The following is a 27,540-nucleotide window of genomic DNA, read 5'->3' as shown; positions in this document are numbered from 1 at the left end:
TCGGTCTGTTCTCTGGATATTGCTTTGGATTCTGCTTGGTATCTTCTATGTCTGTTTGGTTTTGACTTCTGCTTGGCCCTGACTATCTTTTCTGTCTCATCCCTGGAACTTTACTGATATCTCTGTGTATGACCTCCGTTTTGCCTGACTCTGAGTATTTCTGTATAGTGTCCTGCCATCTCTGAAAGCAGGACGCTAAGCCCCACCCCCTTGCAGTCACATGACCGTAGGTCCTGTGTCTGCTTGCTAAACTTCAGCGTCCACAGGTCCTGTGTATCTGTACTTTCCGGCTGTACCTGACCCCGGGCCCCCTACAGTGCGGGTGAGTCCCTGCTCAGCGGAGGCTGCACGCCGGCACTGACAGGATCCTGACAGTTAAGAGAGGTTCCTGTGAGCATGTATGTGGCGCCCCGAGGAGTATGGTCGCCACAGTGGCTTTGCCTTCCTCCAGGGGAGGGTAATGCCAGGCTTAGAGGCAATGATGGGTCTCTCTCGCAGTCAATCCATGCATGCAACACAGTTCCACTCCAGGCCAGCAGGGGGAACTCTGAACCAGGATTAAGGGGAGGAGTGCTCTCTGAGGGCCAAGAGGAAGGAGTGGTCAGTTAGTCTGCGGAGGGTGAAGTGTGCAGATGTGGAGTGAGAAGCTGGAGGTTGAGCTAGGAAAGGAGAGCTCCCTCACAGTGAGTGCATGAACTGGAGCCTGGTCTCCACAGTTGTACGGATACTAACGGTCCTGCAACAGATACCAGAGGAGTAGGAGGCTGTAAATTCCCTACTCCCATCTATGACTTGAGCACAAAAGCAGCTTGGATAGAGAGCCGGGACTCAGGAGAAAGGAGCTCCAGAGATAGGTTACAGCTGTCTGCCGTGCAAGTAAGGTTCTTGGGAACATCTGACAGGAGGAACTTCAGTGTAACTCGGTACTTGAGATCCCGCAAACGAGCGCTAGTAAGGAGACTGCACAGCCCGTCTGCTGAGAGAGAATCCCTGAATTGCTTCCAGGCTAGCCTGCTCCAATACCATCTGTAATCAGGACCCTGGACTGCAGTTTTCAAGTAAAGGTACAGAAATTGCACCCCCTGTGTCTTGTCTGCTTCCTACCTTTCTGGCACTGCTACATCCCTGTGCCAACCACATCTACACTGCCCTGGGACTATAGCTTCACCTGTGGGGAGCTATTACATCTTTGCTGCACCATACCATCAGTCCCAGTGGATCTGTCTGCAGCGTCAGCTTAAGGCTACTTTCACACATCAGGTTTTCGGCGTCAGGCGCGATCCGGCGTCGTGCCGGAACGCCGGATCCGGCAAATGTTTCGTAAAACCGGATGTGACGGATCCGGTTTTCTGCCGGATCCGTCTTTTTCTTGACAGACAAAACCGGATCCGTCTCATCCGGTTCATCCGTTTTTCTATCCGTTTTTCGACGGATTACGCCGGATCCGGTTTTTAAAATTGACCCTTGTGGCCTTCCGAACAGGATTGGCTACTGGAAAACTATATATAGCATGTTCCTACAGCCCTTCTTTGACAGGTTGTAGAGGAGAAAGTGCAGGTTGGAGAGAAGAGCAAGTTACTGGCGAAGATGGATGTTGTCATTGGAAATATTTTGAAGAATTTGGCGGATTTTATAGCGGAGGTGAATCGTTTGAGGGTGATTGTTCTGGAGAAGGAGAGAGCGAGACAGCAGCGCATCAGGCATCGTAGACGACGTTTGTGGATCCACCCCATCACAGCCAAGAGAATGACGCGTGGGGTCTATTCTACACTCTGCATGGACCTTCGACGAAACCCGGATAAATTTTTTGGATATGTTAGGATGAAAATGGAGAATTTTGATTACTTGGTGGAGCGCATTGCACACCTCATAAGAAAAGCGGACACCTATTGCCGCTTCTCTGTTTCACCCGCAGAGCGTCTGATGGTGACTTTAAGGTAAGCCACATTTATTGGATATGCTCGCATCAGAGCACACTTTCACTGCAATCTTGTTGGTGGTAGTTTGTATCTCCAAGTGTTATAGGTCAGTTTTGGTATGTAATGCTGTGATTTAAAACTAATTTATTGTTTTTTAATTCCCCACAGATTTCTTGCAACTGGAGAATCCCTTTCGTCACTGCATTTCCAGTACAGACTCGGGATTTCCACCATATCTGGAATTGTGAAGTACACATGCCGTGCACTGTGGGACTCCTTAGCTGAAGAGTTTTTACCAGAGCCCACAACAGAGAGGTGGATTGATATTGCTGACAAGTTTCAAAACAGATATGTCAGTTTCCAAACTGCTTGGGCGCTGTGGACGGGAAACATATCCGCATTGTAAAGCCAGCTGGATCGGGATCGGAATATTTCAATTACAAGAAATATTTTTCAATTGTCCTCATGGCCATTGCTGACGCGGAATACAAATTTATTGCGGTTGATATTGGGGCCTATGGCCGCTCCAATGACTCTCAAGTTTTCAAACTGTCTGCCATGGGGCGTAAACTGTATGGAAACACCTTCCAGTTCCCACCACCTAGACCGCTGCCGCAAACATCTGGTCCACCTATGCCATTTGTCTGTGTAGGGGATGAAGCCTTCCAGCTGTCAGAACACCTTTTGAAACCGTACTCTAGCAGAGGATTGACAAGACCAAAACGCATTTTTAATTACCGCCTCACAAGAGCAAGAAGAATGGTTGAATGTACCTTTGGTATTCTGACAGCCAAATGGCGGGTCCTATTGACTGCGATCAACCTCAAGACAGAAACTGTGGAAGAGGTGATCAAAGCGTGCGTGGTACTCCACAATTTTGTTATCTGCAAGGAACCCATTTCCATTGAGGACACCTCTGAAGAAACCACCTTGCAAGATTACCATGACATTACCACTAGAAGTTCTGTGACGGTTTCAGTAATGAGGGACAATTTTGCAATATACTTTATGTCACCTCAAGGCAGAGTACACTGGCAGGATGACAGAGTGTGAAAGATTTGTGCCCTAACCAAACTTGTGTACCTTCTGGACCAACAGTATATACCTTTGCCAACCAAAGTTGGCTATCTTGTCATGGTCTTACTATTTTTAGCTTTAGGCCACAGGTGTGTACCTGGTTGTGTTTTATGCAAAGTATTTCACCTTTTAACAAAAGTTGTGTACATTGTTAGGAAATCACCAACAATAAACACAACTTTTTAGGTGAAATACTTTGCTTCAAACACAACCAGGAACACAACTGTGGCAAAAAGCTAAAATTTACCCACAGTTATATACCTAGTTTTGAATACCATTTCACCTTTTAAATACCCTGTATTTAACCTTTTTCGCCGCAGAAAGAAATGACAGACAACCAGTGTAAAATAATTTAACTTTTATTGAAAAATGTTTTTTTTAGTAAACTTTTTTAAAATTTTAATAAACTTGTTTAATAAAGCTTTGAAACCATAAAACTGGTCATTTTTATTTAAATACACACATTATAAATCTGTGTAGTGTGTGGTGGAAATACTGCTGGAGGGGCTGCGGGACACTTCGACACTGGGAGTGTGGAGAGAGGACTTGGATCGTGCTGGGGAAGGAACAGTTAGAGGTGAAGGTGTGGAAAAAACTACAGAATGGGTGGACATGTGGGAAGCAGAAGAGGTGGTGGGTGGTGGAGTGGAGGGTTGGGCAGGGACTGTAGGAGCAGATGATGTTGATGGCAAGTTGTATGGGGAAGGAGTTTGGTACGGGGCAGGTTGCTGGAAGTGGGGAGATGTCTGGTACGGGGCAGGTTGCTGGAAGTGGGGAGATGTCTGGTATGGGGCAGGTTGCTGGAAGTGGGGAGATGTCTGGTACTGGGGAGGTTGCTGGTACTAGGGAGTTTGCAGGTACTGGGGAGGTTGCTGGTACTGGGGAGGTTGCTGGTACTGGGGAGGTTGCTGGTACTGGGGAGGTTGCTGGTGCTGGGGAGGTTGCTGGTGCTGGGGAGGTTGCTGGTGCTGGGGAGGTTGCTGGTGCTGGGGAGGTGGATGGTGCTGGGGAGGTGGATGGTATGTAATAGGAGGGGGAGGATGGAAAGTGGCTGGAGGGGGTGTAGATGTAATAGGAGGGGGAGGATGGAAAGTGGCTGGAGGGGGTGTAGATGTAATAGGAGGGGGAGGATGGAAAGTGGCTGGAGGGGGTGCAGGTGGAGGAACTACTGTGGTGGGAGGAGGAGGTTGGGAGGTAATTTGCTGGAGAGCAGCGTGGCATGAATGCATTACATGCATCTGCTGGGCAGGAGAGAGCGTTTCCATGCGCTCCACAACAGACCTGAAAAAGGTGTGGTTTGGCGAAGATCTTGCTTCTGAATGCATGGTTTGCAGAAGTGTCTTCACCTCCAGAATGCTGGAGTTGATCTGCTGAAAGCCTGCGGAGATTTGCTCTGACAAGACTTTTAGACAGTTCTGGAAAGATGCATTCAGATGCAAGAACTCTGGCGCATAAGTTTTTTCCTGACCCCTCTGCCGCTGCCGCCCAGTACCCGCAGGTGTACTAGAGGTGGCAGGGGCAGAAGGGTGGGGTAAAGGGAAAGCGATCTCCTCACCAGCAGCTTCATGTAATGTAGGCGGCCACGATGCTCCTGTGCTGGTGGATGGGACAGATGGGTCGAATGTGTGGGAAGGCTGGGAAGGTGCAGATGTACCGGGGCGGTCGAAGTGTCCCTCGGTGCCGGTCTCCTCAGGGATCGCCTCAGAAGGGTCCAATCGTGCAGGCTCCCGAGTGCTGCTCACCGTGCTGTGGAATAAAGAGAAAAAAAAACAATTAAAATACTGACATGGTATGGCCCTGGCTGAAAAAAAAAATTTACATCTAACATTTTTTTTCACATGTGGTGTGTAATATTTACCTTCTAGTGACCATTGTTTCCCGGAGGAACGACAGGGCTTCTGCGTACTTGTACTTGCTCCTGCGTCCTCCAGATCCACTCGGGGCCCGCATCTCTCTATTGAACTCCTTCTTGAAACGATCCCTCACAGACCGCCACCGATTCACAATTCTGTTCCCTGAAACGAGAAAGGACAAAGTGGTTAGTATACAACATCAGTGTTTCCCAAACTCCAGTCCTCATGGTCCCCAGGGGTCATGTTTTCAGGATTTCCATAGTAAATAGAAATCCTGAACACATGATCCGTGGGGACCACGAGGACTGGAGTTCGGGAAACACTGGTTTACATCAAGCAACCGGTACTGTATATACTTACGCTCTTTAATCTGGGCCCGAACATCGAGGTCCTCCCAGCGGCCCACAAGGAGCGAACAGATTTCCTCCCAGAGTTGTCGGGTAACGATAAGGTCAGCGTGGCGGCGGTCAGCCATATTCCAGAGCGGCTCCCTTTCTCTGACGAGATCGATGAGGTGGTCCACATCGAGTCCTCCATCCTCACCGTCAGAGTCGGGAGCACGCTGTGAAGGCTGTTAAAGAAAAAGACAAAAATAACATAATTAGCCTCCACAAAAGAAATGAAATAAAAAGTGCAAAAAAACAAAGCAAAAATATTTATACTTACACGCTGGTGACCGCCACGTTGCTGTCGCCGACGACCCTGGGAGGCACTGCGAGGACCACTTGGCCGAGCACCAGATTGGGAAGACTAGAGAAGAAAACAAAAAATGTTATGTCTTTGGATGTAGGCATTTGTTTGCTGTGTGTGGTCTGCAGAACATTGTTTTCTATGTGTTGTGTGTAGTGTGATGTTGTGTTTCTGCGTTTGATGCAAAAAACTTACCAATTGTGAGCCCACTCCAAGTGTCTGTCCACCCCTTCCTTCTTCTTCTGGGAGCTCCTCTTCATCTTGTGAATCCTGTTTTGAAATAAAAGGCAATGAATAGACATATATTACAGAGATGATGGATTTTGGAAATAAAAACTTACCGTCAAACGCTGACGATGCGAGGGAGGGCTCCCAGAAGATGATGTGCTGTCTTCCTGGTGGCCACACTCCATGCCTGTGGGTGGTGTTCCACCTGCTGCCATTGCTGCTGCTGCTGCTGCTGCATCTATTGGGCGGCTGTTGAATAAAGAGAAACAAAGGGCCAATGAATATCTTGATATTCAATAGCCCTAGTTTGGAGGAATGGGGGATTTGATAATTACCGTCTCTCATCTGCTGCTGGCCTCCCCTCCTCAGCATGTTCCATTTGCTGCTCCATTTGGGGTGGTGGTGGTGCTGATGGTGCTGCAGTGGTCTCCTGCCTTCTCCTGCTGCGCTTGGTTGCTTTCTTGGGTGGCATGTTGGGTGTGGCTGTGGGTCCCACTGTCTTGCTTTTATATATGTCTTGTGGGCAGAGCTACTGAGCATGCTCAGACCAAAAAAACCGGATCCGGCCACCGGATCCGGCCTTCGCCGGATCCGGCGCATTGCGGCGCTCATAGGCTTTCATTGTGTGAAAAAGCCGGACGCGCCGGATCCGGCGTGTCCGGCTTTTACGCCGGAGACAAAAAACGTTACAGTAGCCGTTTTTTCCAGACGCCGGATCGCGACACATTGCCGGATCCGGCGAAAACCGGATGAAACGCATGGCCATCCGGCGCGATCCGGCGCAAATGCAAGTCAATGGGGGGGAAACCGGATCCGGCATTGCATTTCGCCGGGTCCGGTTTCTGTCAAAAGCGCGGGATCGCGCCTGACGGCGAAAACCTGATGTGTGAAAGAGGCTAACACCTCCCTTGCCGAACACCACAGGTTGCGTCACGAACTATTCATCTAACTACATTCCACCATTCACATCTTCCTATTACTTGGGCACCCAGGGCCACGGTCCGGGTCACCGCTGCTGTGACACATCCCACTGACACCGGCCCGGTACCGCGTACCCCACAGCCCTGGGAGGGCGACCCAACTACAGTAGGATAATAATAAAGTAACTTGGCACTCAACTGAATTGTCCTTTTTAAGTGAAGTTTTTATTTATGTACAGTCCTACAAAAAGACGTTTCGGCCTACACTTGGCTTAGTCAGTCCGACTGCTGTCTATATAGTATGAACAAACGTATGACCACGAGCAAAATAATTTTTTGTAAGTTCCTGCTTCCAAATATGGTGTAGGCATATAGTAGGCTTCCAACTACCCTTAAAGTGTGCTGCGCTGGTAATTCAATTAGATACAATATATTCCGTAAGGAAATGAGGAGAGGTTCCTGCTGGATTGCATAAGCAATTTGCCTGTGGAAGATATTTGTACTGTGAAAATATACCTGTAGAAAATGCCTGTACTGAGACCGGTAGCAAAAGGCCCGTATGGGGCATATAATAGTAACTTGCACGTGTGCATGTGAGACCGGCAGCCTAAGGCTAATATGGGGCTTATAGAAGTAAAATAAAAAATAAAATAAAATAAATCTTTATTTTTATATAGCGCTAACATATTCCGCAGCGCTTTACAGTTTGCACACATTTTCATCACTGTCCCGGGTGGGGCTCACAATCTATATTCCCTATCAGTATGTCTTTGGAGTGTGGGAGGAAACCGGAGTGCCCGGAGGAAACCCACGCAAACACGGGGAGAACATACAAACTCCTTGCAGATGTTGTCCTTGGTGGGATTCGAACCCAGGACTCCAGCGCTGCAAGGCTGCAGCGCTAACCACTGAGCCACCGTGCTGCCCTAAAGTAGGTTGCAAGTGTGCAGGGCTGAACACGGTATCAGTGGACATACGTTTGTTCATACTATATAGACAGCAGTCGGACTGACGAAGGCCAAGTGTAAGCCGAAACGTCTTTTTGTAGGACTGCACATAAATAAAAACATCACTTAAAAAGGACAATTCAGTTGAGTGCCAAGTTACTTTATTATTATTCACTTGGGTCTGGGTAACCTACTTGTGCACCTTGTGGTAGTGCCACGCTATACTTGACCATGTACAGTAGGAAACTTCTCCTTTTGTGTGTAGGAAGATGTGTTCCCAATGGATAATCTGATTTATTGCTAGATATACTAGGAGTACTAAGGTAAGAAGAGGCTGCTCACGCTGCTGTTCACCATGTCTATCTAATTTAATACTGGAGATGCTAGGAGTGTCTAGGTATGAAGAGGCCACTAACACTGCTGTCCACCCCGTCTTTCTGATCTAATTCTGGAGATACCATGAGTGCTGAGGTAAGAAGAGGCTGCTCACACTGCTGCCCTCCTCTTGTATCTGATCTAGTACTGGACACACCAGGGGTGCTGATATAAGAAGAGGCTGCTCACAATGCTGTCCACCTTGTCTATCTAATCTAATAATGGAAAGGCTGTGCTGTGGTAAAGAGAGGCTGTTCACACTGCTGTCCATCATGTCTGCCTGATTAACTGCTGGGATATGGAGATAGTTGGCCAGTATAATTACATTTTTCTCTGTCCTGTTCACATTCTAGTACAGATTTCTGTCAGGGTATCAAGATGACAGCCATTTTAAAAAATAAACTAGAAAAAAAAAGATGTGATAGCTGTATTTACAGTCATGGCCAAAAGTATTGACACCCCTGCAATTCTGTCAGATAATACTCAGTTTCTTCCTGAAAATGATTGCAAACACAAATTCTTTGGTATTATTATTTTCATTTAATTTGTCTTAAATGAAAAAACACAAAAAGAATTGTCCTAAAGCCAAATTGGATATAATTCCACACCAAACATAACAAAGAGGGTGGACAAAAGTATTAGCACTGTTTGAAAAATCATGTGATGCTTCTCTAAGGCCTCTTTCACACATCAGGTTTTCGCCGTCAGGCGCGATGCGGCGCTTTTGACAGAAACCGGATCCGGCGAAATGCAATGCCGGATCCGGTTTCCCCCCCATTGACTTGCATTTGCGCCGGATCGCGCCGGATGGCCATGCGTTTCATCCGGTTTTCGCCGGATCCGGCAATGTGTCGCGATCCGGCGTCTGGAAAAAACGGCTACTGTAACGTTTTTTGTCTCCGGCGAAAAAGCCGGACACGCCGGATCCAGCACGTCCGGCTTTTTCACACAATGAAAGCCTATGAGCGCCGCAATGCGCCTGATCCGGCGAAAGCCGGATCCGGTGGCCGGATCCGGTTTTTTTGGTCTGAGCATGCTCAGTAGCTCTGCCCACTACAACCTGTCAAAGAAGGGCTGTAGGAACATGCTATATATAGTTTTCCAGTAGCCAATCCCGTTCGGAAGGCCACAAAGGTCAATTTTAAAAACCAGATCCGGCGTAATCCGTCGAAAAACGGATAGAAAAACGGATGAACCGGAATAGACGGATCCGGTTTTGTCTGTCAAGAACAAGACGAATCCGGCAGAAAACCGGATTCGGCACATCAGGTTTTACAAAACATTTGCCGGATCCGGCATTCCGGCACGACGCCGGATCGCGCCTGACGCCGAAAACCTGATGTGTGAAAGTAGCCTAATTTATGTAATTAACAGCACCTGTAACTTACCTGTGGCACCTAACAGGTGTTGGCAATAACTAAATCACACTTGCAACCAGTTAACATGGATTAAAGTTGACTCAACCTCTGTCCTGTGTCCTTGTGTGTACCACATTGAGCATGGAGAAAAGAAAGAAGACCAAAGAACTGTCTGAGGACTTGAGAAACCAAATTGTGAGGAAGCATGAGCAATTTCAAGGCTACAAGTCCATCTCCAAAGACCTGAATGTTCCTGTGTCTACCGTGCACAGTGTCATCAAGAAGTTTAAAGCCCATGGCACTGTGGCTAACCTCCCTAGATGTGGCCGGAAAAGAAAAATTGACAAGAGATTTCAACGCAAGATTGTGCGGATGTTGGATAAAGAACCTCCACTAACATCCAAACAAGTTCAAGCTGCCCTGCAGTCCGAGGGTACAACGGTGTCAACCCGTACAATCCGTCGGCGTCTGAATGAAAAGGGACTGTATGGTAGGAGACCCAGGAAGACTCCACTTCTTACCCCGAGACATAAAAAAGCCAGGCTGGAGTTTGCCAAAACTTACCTGAAAAAGCCTAAAATATTTTGGAAGAATGTTCTCTGGTCAGATAAGACAAAAGTAGAGCTTTTAGGGCAAAAGCATCAACATAGAGTTTACAGGAGAAAAAAGAGGCATGCAAAGAAAAGTACACGGTCCCTACAGTCAAACATGGCGGAGGTTCCCTGATGTTTTGGGGTTGCTTTGCTGCCTCTGGCACTGGACTGCTTGACCGTGTGCATGGCGTTATGAAGTCTGAAGACTACCAACAAATTTTGCAGCATAATGTAGGGCCCAGTGTGAGAAAGCTGGGTCTCCCTCAGAGGTCATGGGTCTTCCAGCAGGACAATGACCCAAAACACACTTCAAAAAGCACTAGAAAATGGTTTGAGAGAAAGCACTGGAGACATCTAAGGTGGCCAGCAATGAGTCCAGACCTGAATCCCATAGAACACCTGTGGAGAGATCTAAAAATGGCAGTTTGGAGAAGGCACCCTTCAAATATCAGGGACCTGGAGTAGTTTGCCAAAGAAGAATGGTCTAAAATTCCAGCAGAGCATTGTAAGAAACTCATTGATGGTTACCGGAAGCGGTTGGTCGCAGTTATTTTGGCTAAAGGTTGTGCAACCAAGTATTAGGCTGAGGGTGCCAATACTTTTGTCCGGCCCATTTTTGGAGTTTTGTGTGAAATGATCAATGTTTTGCTTTTTGCTTCATTCTCTTTTGTGTTTTTTCATTTAAGACAAATTAAATGAAGATAATAATACCAAAGAATTTGTGTTTGCAATCATTTTCAGGAAGAAACTGAATATTATCTGACAGAATTGCAGGGGTGTCAATACTTTTGGCCATGACTGTATTTATTTGTTTAAATTGTTCTCTAGTCTCGTTAATGTCTTATATGTACTGTATCACCATGAATTCCCACATAACTAATAAAACATTAGGGCCAAATTAAATGGTAAATTTGCTTCTAATATGTGTGAAGTCTTTGGATGTCAGTGTAGCTTGCACAGTTCTAAGTCCCAATGATGAAGGTTTGAATTTAAGTATTATAGGGAAAGGGTTAATTAATTAGCATCCAAAGCTCACTTGGTCTTTCCATCAGACAAGGGGATTAACATTGAATATTCCAGCAAAGGCCGCTTATGAATTTAACCTGCTCTTAAAATCCTTCTAAGGAAGAGGTGAATTTCAGATAATTGGGCCAGATAAAAGTGGCAGTGGGTGTAGAGGGCAGACGGAAAGATTTATGTGTTGAGAGTAGAAAATATGGTGATAGGATGGAAAAACAGGAAAGAGGAATATATTGAAGAAAGTGTATATCTAAGGAGACTATCGTGTGATAATATACCAGACTAGACCTAATACAATTGTCTGATCTCTATACAATTTGCAAATTGTAGGTTGTATATCCTCTGTCCACATCGGGGGATATGCTGTCAGCAACGAATATCCTTACTTCACATAGAAAATAAATAAGCAGACTAACATTTTGCCTATTCGTTGATTGCAACATTTTTCACACAGGTTAGTGTTCTTATGAATTATTTTCCAGATTATTGGCCAGTGGCAAACAGCCTTTAATTAGACTTCATGATTCATCAGTCTTTAAGGAACTAAAAGTTCAGAGGTCATAAAGCTTTTCATTATGCAGCTAATGCTAACACCAAAAGGTTTATAGACCCAACAATGAAGCTTGCCATAGATGTCCAATGACCAAGCCTTGTTTCCTGACCTCCTCATGCACACGGTTGCTTGGCCAAGAGTGCATGTAGTCTTTAAGGAGAGCGACGGAGTAATTAATTACCAATCACCCCTAACAGCTACTTATCTTCCCTTGGATTTACTTCCTTCTATTGACATCTGTTAGGGGAGAGTTAGGCTGGAGTCACACATAGCAACTCACCAGCGATCCTGACAACGATATCAATGTGTCAGGATCGCTGGTGAATCGCTATGTGATCGCTGGTGAGCTGTCAAACAGACAACTTCACCAGCGATCAGCACAACGACGCCCAGCGCCCGACGTCGCTGTGCACGTTAGTAACCAGCGTGCTGATGCAGGAAGCTGGTAACTAACGTACACATCGGGTATCCAAGGGACGTGCGTCCCTAGATACCCGATGTGTACGTTAGTTACCAGCTCCCTGCATCAGCGCGCTGGTAACTAACGTACACATCGGATATCTAAGGGACGCACGTCCCTTGGATACCCAATGTGTTCATTAGTTACCAGCAGATCGCTGGTCTCCCTCCCGCCTGTCATGCGCAGCGATGCATGGTGGCCAGCGGGAGACAAGCGACCAAAAAAAAGTCCTGGCCTTTCTTGCAGCGATCAGCGGTACCGGCAGGGGGGCCGGTCACTGATCGCTGTCAAACACAGCGATCTCGTTGGTGAGATCGCTGTTGTGTCACAAAAATTGTGACTCAGCAACGATCTCGCTAGCGAGATCGCTATGTGTGACGGGGCCTTTAGGAAGCCCTCATAGATATTAAATGGATTTATGATCATGCCAAAATGGGGATGGGTCTAGATAACGTATAAAGAAAACTTTAAAGAGATTGAAAAGCAAATTGATAATCTGAATGTTTCCATTTCATATGTCATGGCCTACAAGAAACCTACATTTTCCACAAAATGGTTCTGATAATTCTTCATTTCATGTTCTTTTCTCTTTGCCCTTTCATGGTCTCCAATTCTTACCATGGAACAAACCTTTCTGCATGTAAAAAAGTATGGCAATGTTCACATCATAACCTTAGCCTCTACTTTGGGAAAGTTTACGTGTTTGTAAGCTTATATTGACTCAACAAAGGCCCAAATATTATCCTTTTGTCCTCCGTTTGGCCAGTACTTGGCTTAACCACCCTAATTTCATGTATGTAAAAAAAAAATGTTTTTGAAAGGGTAAAGTAACTGAAGTAACGATGGAGAGAAATGCAGAAATAGACTCACAGTTCAGGAAGAGGTGACTTAAAAGAATCCAGCAATATTGTACTTTGAGCAAATATTACTCATGTTATCAGACTGTAAAGATAGATTAAAAATCTTTTCAAAAGAATGTGCTGAGTAGATGTATACTGGGTGCCAGACTATTAAAGCCTATAGACCCCTATTTGCCTTTATAAATGGTAATAAAAGTCAATTTAAGGGCAATAAAAAATACAGTAAAAAAGCATCTGTTGTAGTTTGGATTGCTTAAAATTTAAGTTATCAGTTTTAGATTGAGTTCTTCTCATAAAATATCCTCATTTCTTTTTTTCCAGTGATATTACATACCGTAATGTAATTCTGGGACTATTGAAAAGGTAAAATTTTAAGGACTTAAAACTGTTGGGACGAGTCAGAGAATATGAGGAACTGAAAAAAAAACTTGAAATATCTAAAACTGATTTGCAGAGGACTTCTTTGGATACCATTGGACTGAAGCCCCATGCAATGTACATGTTACGGGCTGGCGGAACGCACCAAATAAATAAAGATGAAATAATATAAGGGGTGCGTTCGCAGCCCGGGCCCACCGTGCAGAGGTGACCAACTGCTGCTAAACAATGAGGGGAAGGCGTGTAGGAGAAAAGCCAGACACAGGTATGTGACCCCTGACCCGGTGCTAGCAGGCAAGAACTCCGTTGCTTCATGTAGCACGTGCCAGCCGGTGAACAACCGCAACCTGTTTATGTCACAGGTCACGGTAGTGTGAACCACTGTTTATGATGGGTGCAATGTCCGCCCTGACAGATGCCACTAACAAGCCTAACAACAGTGTTGGAAAGCGCACACAGGTAGATGAAGATAACACTGCGGCGCTGTGCAGTGTCTGAGCTATTGAGCTGACTCTAATTCCTAACCCTAACTCATGCGTAATATCCAAGGAGGGGGAATTATAATGCGTCAGTCACCAGGCTCATTCATCCATCATCATGCATACACTAAGTACTATAGCCTCAGAGTCTATCATAGCGCATGGCGGGGCGGCCATGCGAACCTTTCATAGCCGTGCCCTTCCGGGACCTTCCTGATCCTCCAGATAGACCAATCAGAACTGGAGAAGGACCTGAGCATGTGACTCCCAATCCCCAATGGGAGTTCGTCTCATGAGCATGCTCAGTGGACTGAAGGAAGGACTTAGACTCCGGAGTCTTTTGCTGCTGGCCAGGCTGCATTGCCATAACTGGACCAGAGGTGGCAGCAGCAACCGAACGCACAATGCTGGTGTGGCCAGAACGCCGGGATCGTGGAGTCTGCTGAGCAGGCTCCACTTCTGCCGGAGGGGAATGGGAGACTGTCGATGGCAAGGCTCGAGATTCCCGCTGTGCAGCACCTGGAACCCAACGCCTAACAGTACATTAATATCAGGCAAACTCACTCATATCAATGGGTTTTTATCATTGAAAACATTAATCAGGCTTGTTTGCTGCATCTTCGACTGAAAAATAATCAACACAGCCAATGTGATCGAAGAAGGATTTTTTTTCCACTGTTTACCTGACCAGCAAATCATTGTCTCTCTAACAATTTTTGTCTAATGTGCATGGGGACTTTAATGCTTTGTTTGCCTACTCTTAGGACCTCAAGAATTTCATAAGGTTTTGACAGCAAAAATAACACAATATGAAACATAAACACTGCAGGAATCCCATTTTAACTCAAACAGAAGTGTATAATAAGTGTAATTCTTTTTTTTTTTATAAAGACGATACTTTATCATATAATGAATAATGTCAAAACACCTCTAGCACTCAGAACAATATCAAAAACGAAGTTGCTTCCAGAAATATATTCATTTATTTCATCTTTTTATTTCATCTCTTTATGCACTGGGAATTCACAGCCAATATATAAACTTGTACAGCAGAGTATTAAAGCCCAACGTTTCGGCCCATCTGGCCTTTATCAAGGGTTAATTCTGCACCTTGCCATACGTGCACGTAGTGAATCCCAAAGCAAACCCTGGCCTACAGGAATGATACAGATCAGGGTAGGTGATAAAAGTAGTATAATTTGAGGTCTGACCAATGACACAATAGAGCAGTAGTGCGCATGTACGATCATTTGTCCATTTGCTGTATTTAGGGGGTACTTTTTACGCACTACCATTTTATTCATGCAGGAGACTTTTTTGACCCCCATTCTCATGATCAGTTGGGATCACAGTTTTCAAACTCAGAGCGATTTCACATTTAGAAATGTCGATTCAAGGCTCGTTTCACATTAGCGTCTGTTTGCGCAGTGTTTCATCCGCAACAATCAGCATGCATCATGTTTCCCTATCTTTAACATGGTGTATGTTGGTGCATGCGTTTGCAACAGTCCGCATGCGTCAGCGTACGCATGTGTTGTCTTTCGGTGTCCAGCGAATGCATCATGTTGGATTTTTGGAAGCGGCAAAAATCCGGCAAATATGCGCAGTCATGCCCATGCGGATGAGTGCATCAAATAAACACATTACTGTCTATGGGAACACATGCGTACGCAAGGACATGCATACACACATGCGTTCTATATGCATGCTTGTTTTAATGAGTTGGTCCAGGAAGTGATTCATCTACCTGATAATTGAGAGCTCTATAAAATGAAGTATGGACACAGCAAGGCCATAACTCTCTGGACTCTGGATGATATCACAACATTGGCTATGTAAGTATAGAACCTTAGAAAATGTCTGTCTCTCTTACTACTTTTTGTACTTTGTACTACTTTTTTTCTGTTTAATTTTAGACGTGTCGCTTGGCCTGGTACAGTGGTTGGCTCCTTGTTGGCTCCTGTTTAATTTTAGACGTGTCACTTGGCCTGGTACAGTGGTTGGCTCCTGGTTGGCTCCTGGTTGACTCACAGTTGACTCACGGTTGGCTCACGTTTGGCTCCTGGTACAGTGGGTTTCTCCAGTTTGTCTCCTGGTGCTGCTTTCTTTCGTGGTGAGGACAAGACTGTCTATGTAAGTATAGAAGCTTTGGAAATGTCAGTCTCTCTGAATGCTTTTTCTGATCCTTGTAGACTGGCTGATTCTCTGTGGCGCAGTTGGTGTCTCTTGGTTCAGCGGTTTTCTCCATTTCATCTCTTGGTGCTGCTTTCTGTCGTGGTGAGGACAACACTGTTTATGTAAGTATAGAAGTTTTGGAAATCTCTGTCTCTCTGAATGTTTTTTCTGTTCCTTGTAGACTGGCCGATTCTCTCTGGCGCAGTGGGTGTCTCTGGTGCACCAATATCAATGGTGGTGGTGTTTGGTTGTAATATAAAGTTCGTGACGCCACCCGTGGTATTTGGCAAGTAAGATGGCAAGCCAACGCTGCTTGCAGATCCACTGGGACTGATGGTGTGATGCAGCTAAGATGGTGTAGCTCCCCACAGGTGGAGCTGTAGTCCCAGGGCAGTTTATAGGTGCGATGGAGGAGTAGGGGCACAGAATGGTGTAGATGTTGATACCCCCAATGTAGCGGTGCTGATGCGGGAATGAATGAAGGACACCAGGGCTTGCAGTTTCAAAGGTTTACTCACAGTTCGTAGTGCACACCGGTGCCCGCTTTGGTACCGTGTCCTCCGGGACCGAGGCCCAGCCAACCTCCAGGCAAGATAGGGCTCTCCCCGCCAGCACCCCACCAACATGTGCCTTTGCTGAACGACTCCTCTATAGCGCCTATTGGTGTGAAGAGCTCCAGCACCGTGGTTCTCTGAAGTTCCTCCTGTCAGATGTTCCTAACAACTCTCTCACTTGTATGACAGACAGCTGTAGCCTGCTTCTGGGACTCCCTTCTCCTGAATCCCGGGTCTCTATCCGTTTCGCTGTTGTGTCCCAAGTCTTGGATGGGAGTAGTGCATTTGCAGCCAACTACTCCACCGGTGTCTGCTGCAGAACCATAAGTGTCCATACAACCTCGGGGACCGGGCCCTGGCCATGCGCTGAGAACCTATAGGCAGGGTTCCTATCCAACCCACTCCTTCTCTCTGTTCTCCTTCCACTTCGTTCTGTACTTGTCTTTCTCTCTCTTATGGAAATGCAGGTTACAGTTCTACGTCTCTCTCTCTCTTTCTTTCCTGTGCCAGCTGGCTCAGGTCACTGAGGCAGCTGCAGCACTTTCTTCTCTTTCTTTCTTCGGGACCCTCACTCCAGTCTGAGTGGCTTCCTTCCCGACTGACATTCTGTCAGCCCGTCCTAACTCTCTCTGACGGCCCCCTAAGGGACTGACCTCTAATTCTATCTTTCCCATTCTTTTTGTACTAACTCCACCCACCTCCCAGCACATCTCGTGTTACGAAGCAGGGTTCCACGAAGGGTGCTCTACTACCCCCAGCCTGAAACTGCTAGGTGTCCCTGCTGAACTATCCTGTGTGTGGGATGCCGGTGTTGGAGTGTGGCAGGGAGTTCCCACCTTACCTGGATGGTGGGGCACTACACCTCAGGAGAAGGTGCAGTACCTCTGTGGCAACCGAGCCTCAGGGCACCACACTCCCCCCTATTAAGCACAGCACATACGCGGGCTGCAAGAAAACAAAGCATACAGCAGAGAAACATACAAAAATTTTATATTGCATAAATAACTTTTCTTACTCTAAGCTTCCTAATATAGGAGGTACTCATCTTAAACGTTACCAGCAATCCTATCAAAAATTCTATGTTAAACAGTGCAAATATCTAAGTGCAATTCTTACTCTCAAAGTGCTATTCTCTGTAACACATTTCTTTATTACTTTTCTCTCTTTTCTGTCACTTTATTCTCCTTTTTCTTTTCTTTCTCATTCTACTAGATGCAAGACACTGCCTTCACATACTTGGCCTGTCACCTTTCTCTATTGATTCTTCATCTACATTGCTCATCTCTACATCAGACATTCCTAATTCTAGCTACATAAAAGCCATTTCTCAAATATCAACTTTCTTATAAAACACATTATCTAATACTCTTTCAATAAAACATTATAAACATTCTTGTAAGTGCTGGACACCGCTCCCAGCTGGGATCTCTTGCAGTGTCCTTTGAGGTAGACATCATTCTTCAAAAAGTGTCCATTCAAAAACATCATCTTCGCAAAGTGTCTATATCTGTAAAACACTATCTTCACAAAATGTTCCTTTATGCAAAACCAAGAAAGGGCACCTAAAGAGGTGCAACTATTTACAATATGCGTTCGGATCAATCAGCGTCTATGATCTCCTTAGTTCCATTTAAAAAATAACGCTGCCAATCAAAACTGGGCAACAAAATTAAAAATAGCAAAAAGGCACAACTGGTGCAACAAACCCTCCTGGGTAACGAGATTTGAAAAATAATACAAAATCTTTTAATGGTGGTCCCCTCCTGGGGTTCTGGAAACCAAACTGTCACTGTTACCAACTGTAGCATCTTCTCCAGAAATGGGATTGACAACTGCCTGTTCGGGTACCAAGGTAGCTAAAGAGTCTGTTGCTAGTGGCTCTGTGGGGGTGGCAGCCGGTATCTCCGCAGTCAGTGATTCGGCTAGAGCGACAGCAGGTACCAATAAATGTTGTTCCGCAATTGCAGAGGGGATCACAGTGAATGAGACTACTGTCGGCGGTTGCAGGTACAAGGCAATTCTGTGGCCACCCCCAGACGTCAGACTGTTTCTGTCTACAGGTGTGGCTCCCAGCATAAGGATCATAGCAGGAGCAGTCATCATACCCACTCCCTCCTGGGGCTGGTCCGGCTCCTGCGGCGGCGCTGGATAGCGAATGATGACAGTCGCAACCCCCGGGGTTGGCGGGTGTACGGCCGATAGCTGCACCCGTCCCGGCTCAGTGCCCGGACAGGCCGGCAGGAGCCTGCGTGGCTGCGCTGGCTCCGGACTAGGACTCCGCTCCCGCCCCCCAACCTCTGGGGCTCTCATGTACCTTCTTCTAGCAGGACGCGTCCAATGACAGCAACGGCCTGGATACAGCGGCGGTCGCTGTAGGGGATAGTGAAGCGGTGGTACGCTCTGCGAGCGCTGCTTGGGGGAGGGCGGCTTTCCCCGTCATCTTCTTCTGGCCTCCGCGCTCTTTCCATCATTGCGTTCTAGCGTTCTTCTTCCTGCCTCGGCCCCTTTCCCGCCACTGGCTTCTTCTGCCCCTCCTTCCGGGGGCGGCATCTTCTTCCAGCGCCTCCATATCAAGCCAGTATGTGAACCCCTCGGAGGATGGGCCATGTATCTGTCACATAATAATTCAGGCAGGGCAGGCCCAATACTCTTCGCGGTCTTTTCTTAGGACCTCCTATCTCTTCACGCCCTTCTTCTCCGTGCCAGCGGCCATTTCTAATGTCCATTTCACAGTCTATCAAATCAGGTCTTCTACACATTTTCAAAAAGTCAAAGTTCAATAAATTTCAGGCACACAGGACCCGATGGTGTCGGGTCTCGTCATCCTGTTCGTGACGCCAAAATAGGGTCGCCCGCGCTGGCTTCACCCAGGGCTGTGGGGTACTCGGTACCGGGCTGGTGTCAGGGGGATGATGTGTCACAGCAGCTGTGAACCGGTCCGTGGCCCTGGGCCCCAATATCAATGGCGGTGGAGTTTAGTTGTAATATAAAGTTCGTGACGCCACCCGTGGTATTTGGCAAGAAAGATGGTAAGCCAATGCTGCTTGCAGATCCACTGGGACTGATGGTGTGATGCAGCTAAGATGGTGTAGCTCCCCACAGGTGGAGCTGTAGTCCCAGGGCAGTGTATAGGTGCGATGGAGGAGTAGGGGCACAGAATGGTGTAGATGTTGATACCCCCAATGTAGCGGTGCTGATGCGGGAATGAATGGAGGACACCAGGGCTTGCAGTTTCAAAGCTTTACTCACAGTTCGTAGTGCACACCGGTGCCTGCTTCGGTACCGTGTCCTCCGGGACCGAGGCCCAGCCAACCTCCAGGCAATATAGGGCTCTCCCCGCCAGCACCCTTCCAACATGTGCCTTTGCTGAACGACTCCTCTATAGCGCCTATTGGTGTGAAGAGCTCCAGCACCGTGGTTCTCTGAAGTTCCTCCTGTCAGATGTTCCTAACAACTCTCTTGTATGACAGACAGCTGTAGCCTGCTTCGGGGATTCCCTTCTCCTGAATCCCGGGTCTCTATCCGTTTTGCTGTTGTGTCCCAAGTCTTGGATGGGAGTAGTGCACCGGTGTCTGCTGCAGAACCATAAGTGTCCATACAACCTCGGGGACCGGGACCCGGACGTGCGCTGAGAACCTATAGGCAGGGTTCCTATCCAACCCACTCCTCCTCTCTGTTCTCCTTCCACTTCGTTCCGTACTTGTCTTTCTCTCTCTTTCTTTCCCGTACCAGCTGGCTCAGGTCACTGAGGCAGCTGCAGCACTCTTTCTTCTCTTTCTTTCTTCGGGACCCTCACTCCTGTCTGAGTGGCTTCCTTCCCGGCTGACCTTCTGTCAGCCTGTCCTAATTCTCTCTGACGGCCTCCTAAGGGACTGACCTCTAATTATATCTTTCCCATTCTTTTTATACTAACTCCACCCACCTCCCAGCACATCTCGTGTTACGAAGCAGGGTTCCACGAAGGGTGCTCTGCTACCCCCAGCCTGAAGCTGCTAGGTGTCCCTGCTGAACTATCCTGTGTATGGGATGCAGGTGTTGGAGTGTGGCAGGGAGTTCCCACCTTACCTGGATGGTGGGGCACTACACCTTAGGAGAAGGTGCAGTACCTCTGTGGCGACCGAGCCTCAGGGGCGCCACACCTGCACTTGCTCAGCGAAGGTAAGTATAGATATTTTTTTCTTTTGACTAATGTTTAATTTTTTCCCCCACACAGAACCTGGAGCAGCACAACACAAACTTTATTTTTTCACTAATGTTGTTCTGCCCATTCATGTGCAGCAAGACATTTTTTAAGTGCTGTTCCAGCTATGGCCATTAAATGTCATAGTTGCCCCTGTTCTTGGATTTAGAATCCTGTTCCTTTAATGGCTGTTCTGTTCAGAACTGCCCCATCAGCTTCTGGGTCAGCAACATATAGCCATTTCTCCCAGATCTCTGAGGAACTCACATGTGCCCAGCTCCTTGCAAGATCATAGCTTATATCAAGCGGATTCCGGTGAGGTTTTAATGCAGTTATGTAATATATGCTATGCATCTGTATTAGCTGGCCATAGTGCAGGCCCCATGATATTTGCAATGTATTTTCAGGGCCTGTAATGCTCTTACACTGCATGTTAGACAGATGCACCCCTGTTCAGTTAATGCAATGCTGGCAGCCATAAACTGTTTAGATATCTTTTCACTGCATTGTGTGTTGTAGTATTTAGCATCTGTAATGATGCCTGCCACTGATATAACAGCATTTATAATTGCTCTTCTGTTATGATAGCACCTTGTATTATTTCTGTGATGTTATCTACCAGCACTGACATATTGCACTGTCTGTTTATTTATAGTTTTTACCTGATTCATCCACTATTGTGTTCAACAATCTCTGATTTCATCTACTACTGTGTTCACCAATCTCATCTACTATACCATCTGTTATCATCTCCCATTGTTGTTCATATCATCCCAATAAATATAGACTTATGCACCCATACAGTCTTTTTACTGGGAGTGGATGAAGGGTTTAGCCATATGCTGGAATCCACACAGCGTCATACGTGGACAAAGGCAGAGCAAATGTTTTTCTCTTTTTTTCACAGAACCTGGTGCAGCACCACACAACCCAGAGCCTCCTCAGTTGAAGCAGCTATTGAACAGATGCAGTCCCAGTCATTCACCAGCGATGGAGCAACCTTGCAGGCTTCAAAGGCTGGGGGAGAAGCAGCCACTCAATCAGGTTTTCCCCTCTCCCAGCCCTCTGCCTCTGCTTTTGCTGGGTCTTCTCGTCAGTGGCAGAGGGCCTGGGAGAGGTCAGGCATGCCCGAGTTTCTTCAATTAAGCTTGGTCTTCCAGGATGGGGTTAGGTTGATTGCTGACAGAGTGATGAGTGGGTTCAAGGAAGTCAATGTGGTGCCCTGCATCTTAATCGCCACAAAAAGGGTTAAATATGTACTGTTCTGTATGTGTTTTGTGAGCAATGGGAGTTATGCTTTTTCTGCTAGACACACACACACAATTTGCCTCACTCCCCCACTTGTCTGATGCTGAGAGCTTTGCAGATATACCCTAACTGGGAGGGGGAGGGGCCGACTTGTTGTTCTCAGTGTGAAGGAGGAAGTACACTTGGATTCCATGATGACATGTGGCTGATCCAGGAGTAAGAGCTAAAAAGCAGGGAACCAGTCCCTAGATCATCCATGCTTTCAGAGCTGGGTGGTAAGCTGAAAGACTGCGTGAGATTACACAACCAGCAGAAAGGTGTTTTCCCTCAGAAATTCGGCAATAACCTGGATTCAGTGAAGGACAGTGCAAGTGGGAACTTGAGCTGCGTCACAAAGGATTCAAACTGCAAGTTGCTGAAGGCGAAATACACAGTGAGTAAAGGCAATACTGGGAAGTTCTAAACTCCAGAAAGCCTTGGTCCCAGAAGGGATTAGAACAGCTGGAGGTACACTGAGTCACAGCAAAGAGAAAGATAACTCCCATTCCCCAGAGCAGACTGTCACCTGGTGAGAGCTGTAATATCTCCTCTGAACTGCACCTGAACTACAGTAAATACTAAAGTGACTTTCCTTGTCTCCTGCCTTATTGCTCCGTGCCTTTTACTTGCATCACAATCTCTGGGGGTCCTGCCTGGTTGGGGAGGGTTTTAACATCTGCACTGCCATCACCATCTACTCCCCCAGGGATCATCTACAGTGCCGGCTATACTACAGTCGAACACTCCAACTGGTGTCACGAATCACTACATAAACTTTATCCCCATTCAATTCTACCCATTTTACATGACCACCTGGGGCCACGGACCGGGTCACTGCCGCTGTGACATCTCCCATTGAAGTTAACGGGCCCAGTACCGAATATCCCATGGCCCCTTGGGCGCGTCATCAACAATCACCTAGACTGCCAGGAAGCCGACCTTAATAGACTGACGCAACATTTTATTTCAGCAATTGAGCGGAGAATGCCGGAAAACCTTAAGCCTCAACTCCAGCTGTCTGTCATGCAGGCCTGCCAGGTTGCTTACAGCCATGCATTACAGCAGCAGCATTGACAATCCTACAGCCAACAGGCCAGAGGATACTACCAGCAGCAAATTAACTATCCAGCTCCCACAGCACCGAACTATCTGCCACCACCACAGCCTCCAGTTCACCGAGAGACAACGCTGCCAAGTCTTTCAACCCAGCAGCCAGCACCATCCACCATGCTCCAGAGTACAGCACCCCTGCAGCCATCAGGATCTACGATGCTGCCCAGTCCATCAACCCTGCCCAGTACACCACCCCTGCCAACTACAGCACCCCTGCCCAGTCCAGCACCCCTGACCACTCCAGCACCCCTGCCCAGTCCAGCACCTCTGCCCACTACAGCACCCCTAATGCGGCCCAGTCTAGCACCATGCCAGGGGACTGCTACAGAGACCAGCACTCCCACTCGGCCAAGAAAAGCAAAGTCCACAAAAATCTTCCCACCTTGAACCCACCACCTCCATCCTCACCTATCAATTTGTCACTACCTTCCCTTGTGTCTCTGTCTGTTCCTTCCGATTCCCATGATTCCACTTGGTCATTTATCCCCAATGTCTCCACTGCCTTCCCTGATCCAATCCTTCAATTGGTTGTCCCTTCCCCTGTAAACCCTTCTCCTCTAACCCCATCCTCATCAACTACCACCCAATCCTCACAGCTCCACATCCCCAAGGTCCACACGTAAACCCCAAAGAAAAAATAAATAACCCCAACCTTAACCCTTTTTGTTTGTTAAAAATGTTGAAAATAAAATTGTATTTTGTTACCACTATACCTTGGTTTTTATTTAATCTTTCCGCGCCGCCGCCGACACAAACACACTTGTTTTTTGAGGTAAAGTACAACACAAACACACTTTTTTGGGAGGGAAGGTAGTTTATATTTAATTCAGGAAATATTAGGGGTAAATTATTACATGTACATGTTAACATCACGGTTACATTTAAACATATAAGGTATGTAATATTTGACCTTACAGGTACATAACAGGTACAAAACATAACAGGTACATTTAACTTAGCAGTTTAAATCATTTTGTCTTGCCAAGCTAAATGTCCATTATCTGAAACAAAGTAAGTGGCAAACTTATCCCTCATCTGGGCAACTTCAACAGTGGTTCTCAGAGGGTGAAATTGGCAATCATGCAATGTAACAGGTTCCTCAGGTTGTAAGCTTGGTCGCTCTTTTTACCATTATGTAGTTGTGCAGGAGAACACATGCTTTCACAACCTCATCAATAGTGTCACTTTTTAGGTTACTGGATTACTGGAGGTGCAGAAAATGTGCCATTTCGATACCAGCAATCCAAATGCACATTCCACGGTTCTTTGTTCCCTTGTCAGTCTGTAGTTGAAAATTGTTTTGGTGTGATTTAAGTTTCTACCAGAGTATGGTTTAATGAGGTTGGCACACATTTGGAAGGCCTCATCACCAACAACAACAAAAGGCATTGGCGCTCCATCCAAAATTAATATCATTCCCATACAGACGTTGGCCCATGACTGAGTTTTTGAATGTCTGTGAGTCATTACCTAGTCCAAAAGAGCCTATGTCCATGGCAATGAATTTACAATCGGTATCCACAATAGCCATTAGAACAATGGAAGAATATTTTTTATAATTGAAGTACCCTGTTCCACTTCCAGATGGTTTTATAATCCTAATGTGTTTGCCATCCACAGCCCCCACACAATTAGGAAAATTGCAAATTTCCTGGAATTTGGAAGCATTTTCAATCCAGATTTCACTTGTGGGTGGGGGGAGGAATTCTTGCCGCAGAATGCCAACTAAAGCACGACAAGTGTCTACAATAATCCCAGAAAGGGTGGATACCCCAATCCGGAATTGGAAATGTAACGGGGACAATATCTCTCCAGTAGCCAGGAATCTGCAGAAAAGAAAATGAAAAACAAAAATCAGTACACTTCTTAGGGATAGGGATAGGGTTAGGGACAGGGTTAGGGTAAGGGATAGGGTTCAACACTACGTACCTCAGGGTGACTGAGACATTCCACAGCAGGAATTGCTTACTGGAGCTGTGTGTCCTGCCTGACGATGGATCCTTGGACACATAGCAGCAACTCATGGAAGCTCTGTTGCGACATCCTCGTGTACTCATAAAACTTCTCCGGCTTTTGCTGCAGCTCAGTGTACAAGGAGTGATAGGCTACACGGCTCTCTCGGAGTTCAAGGATGGGATGTTGCCAATAGCGATGATGACATCTTCTCAGTCTTTCTCTTCTTCTGCATTCTTGACAAGCAAAAGCAAAGGCGGCAGCCAAGTTCAATTGTAAATCCAGATCTTCTAGGAAGCTGTACAGGTCATGATCCATCTTGCAGGTAGATACAGGAGCCAAAGACGAGGATTTCCTCAGTGCAGTGTGTGCCTATATATATAGAAATCCCATGAGACACGCCTACTGGGTGTCTAATGTCAAGGAAAAGCTACTGGAAAAAATTGGAAATTTCTAATGCATGCGCATAAAAAAATGCAAACGCATGGAAAAATTCCTACACACTCATGTAAATACTGCGTTTTTTTCCATCATGCTTAAGGCCTGTTTCACACTTGCTTTTTTTTGCAGCGCGTTTTTCCCGCAAAAAAACGCATTGAAAAACGCATACAAAAGCATACAACTGCTGCGTTTTTTTCAAGCATTTTTATGAGCATGCATGAAAAAAACGCAGCGTTTTTAAGCGTTTGTATGCGTTTTTAGTGCGTTTTTACCGCGTTTGCGTTTTTTTCCAACATTAGGTGGCCACTCACACTAACCCAAACCATGACTTTACTAACCCTAACCCTGACCCTAACCCTGACCCTAACCCTAACCCTGACCCTTAACCAAACCATACTTAACCCTAACCCTGACCCAAACCCTAACCCTAACCCTGACCCTAACCCTAACCCTAACCCTGACCCTAACCCTAACCCTGACCCTAACCCTAACCCTGACCCTAACCCTTAACCAAACCATACTTAACCCTAACCCTGACCCTAACCCTTAACCAAACCATACTTAACCTTAACCCTAACCCTAACCCTGACCCTAACCCTAACCCTAACCCTGACCCTAACCCTAACCCTGACCCTAACCCTAACCCTGACCCTAACCCTTAACCAAACCATACTTAACCCTAACCCTGACCCTAACCCTTAACCAAACCATACTTAACCTTAACCCTAACCCTAACCCTGACCCTAACCCTGACCCTAACCCTAACCCTAACCCTGACCCTAACCCTAACCCTGACCCTAACCCTAACCCTAACCCTGACCCTAACCCTAACCCTAACCCTGACCCTAACCCTTAACCAAACCATACTTAACCTTAACCCTAACCCTAACCCTGATCCTAACCCTAACCCTAACCATAACCCTAACTCTAACCCTGACCCTAACCCTTAACCAAACCATACTTAACCCTAACCCTGACCCTAACCCTGACCCTAACCCTAACCCTAACCCTGACCCTAGCCCTAACCCTGACCCTAACCCTTAACCAAACCATACTTAACCCTAACCCTAACCCTGACCCTAACCCTAACCCTAACCCTAACCCTGACCCTAACCCTTAACCAAACCATACTTAACCCTAACCCTAACCCTGACCCTAACCCTAACCCTAACCCTGACCCTAACCCTTAACCAAACCATACTTAACCCTAACCCTGACCCTAACCCTGACCCTAACCCTAACCCTAACCCTAACCCTGACCCTAACCCTTAACCAAACCATACTTAACCCTAACCCTGACCCTAACCCTAACCCTGACCCTAACCCTAACCCTAAACCCCCTTAACTAACCCTAACTTTACCCAAACCCCTAAATTCCATTGTCTAAACTAATGGTAAAAAAAAAAACGCATGTGCAAAAAAACGCATACATAAGCATGCCAATGCGCACATATGCTCACCATAGACTTATAATGGGTGTCTTGCTGTAAAAAAACGCATTGCGCGCGCATGCGTTTTTTTGAGGCAAATCGGACGCACAAAAAATGCAACAAGTTGCATTTTGTGCGCCCGAGCGCATACCGCAAAAAAACGCATGCGCGGTAAAACGCATACAAACGCATGTGTATGCGCACATAAGCGCATCCCATGCAAAGTATAGGGAAAAAAACGCATGCGCTATTTAGCGCTAAATTACCGCGAAAAAAAACGCAAATGTGAAACCAGCCTTAGATGATACAGATAAAAACACTGTGTAAACATGCATTTGCATGCATTTTTGCATGCCTTTGGTGATGCGGATGATACGCTGCAGACTCAACCGCAAATGTGAACCTAGCCTAAGATAAACTTACCCCTTTAAGCTCTAACTCTTACAATTCTTCTGTTTGTCTTGATGTCTAGTTACCAAATATCCTAAATTTTACTCATATTGGTTTCTTTGCTATTATCCAGGACAGGTCAGGCTGATCTATGTCCCTGACTGATGGACTCTTGAATAAAATAACGACTGATGAAAAAGACCTAGGAAAAAATAGACAAATTTGTATAACTCTGAAAGAAAAAATATTCTGCACATGCATAATCTAAGGACAGAGAGACCATTCCTGGTACGAGACTGTGTGACAT

The sequence above is a fragment of the Dendrobates tinctorius genome, unplaced genomic scaffold (assembly GCF_039654945.1).
Source record: "Dendrobates tinctorius isolate UK_male_01 unplaced genomic scaffold, ASM3965494v1 ptg000019l, whole genome shotgun sequence".
NCBI lineage: Eukaryota > Metazoa > Chordata > Amphibia > Anura > Dendrobatidae > Dendrobates > Dendrobates tinctorius.
Note: the sequence above shows the minus strand (reverse complement) of the source record.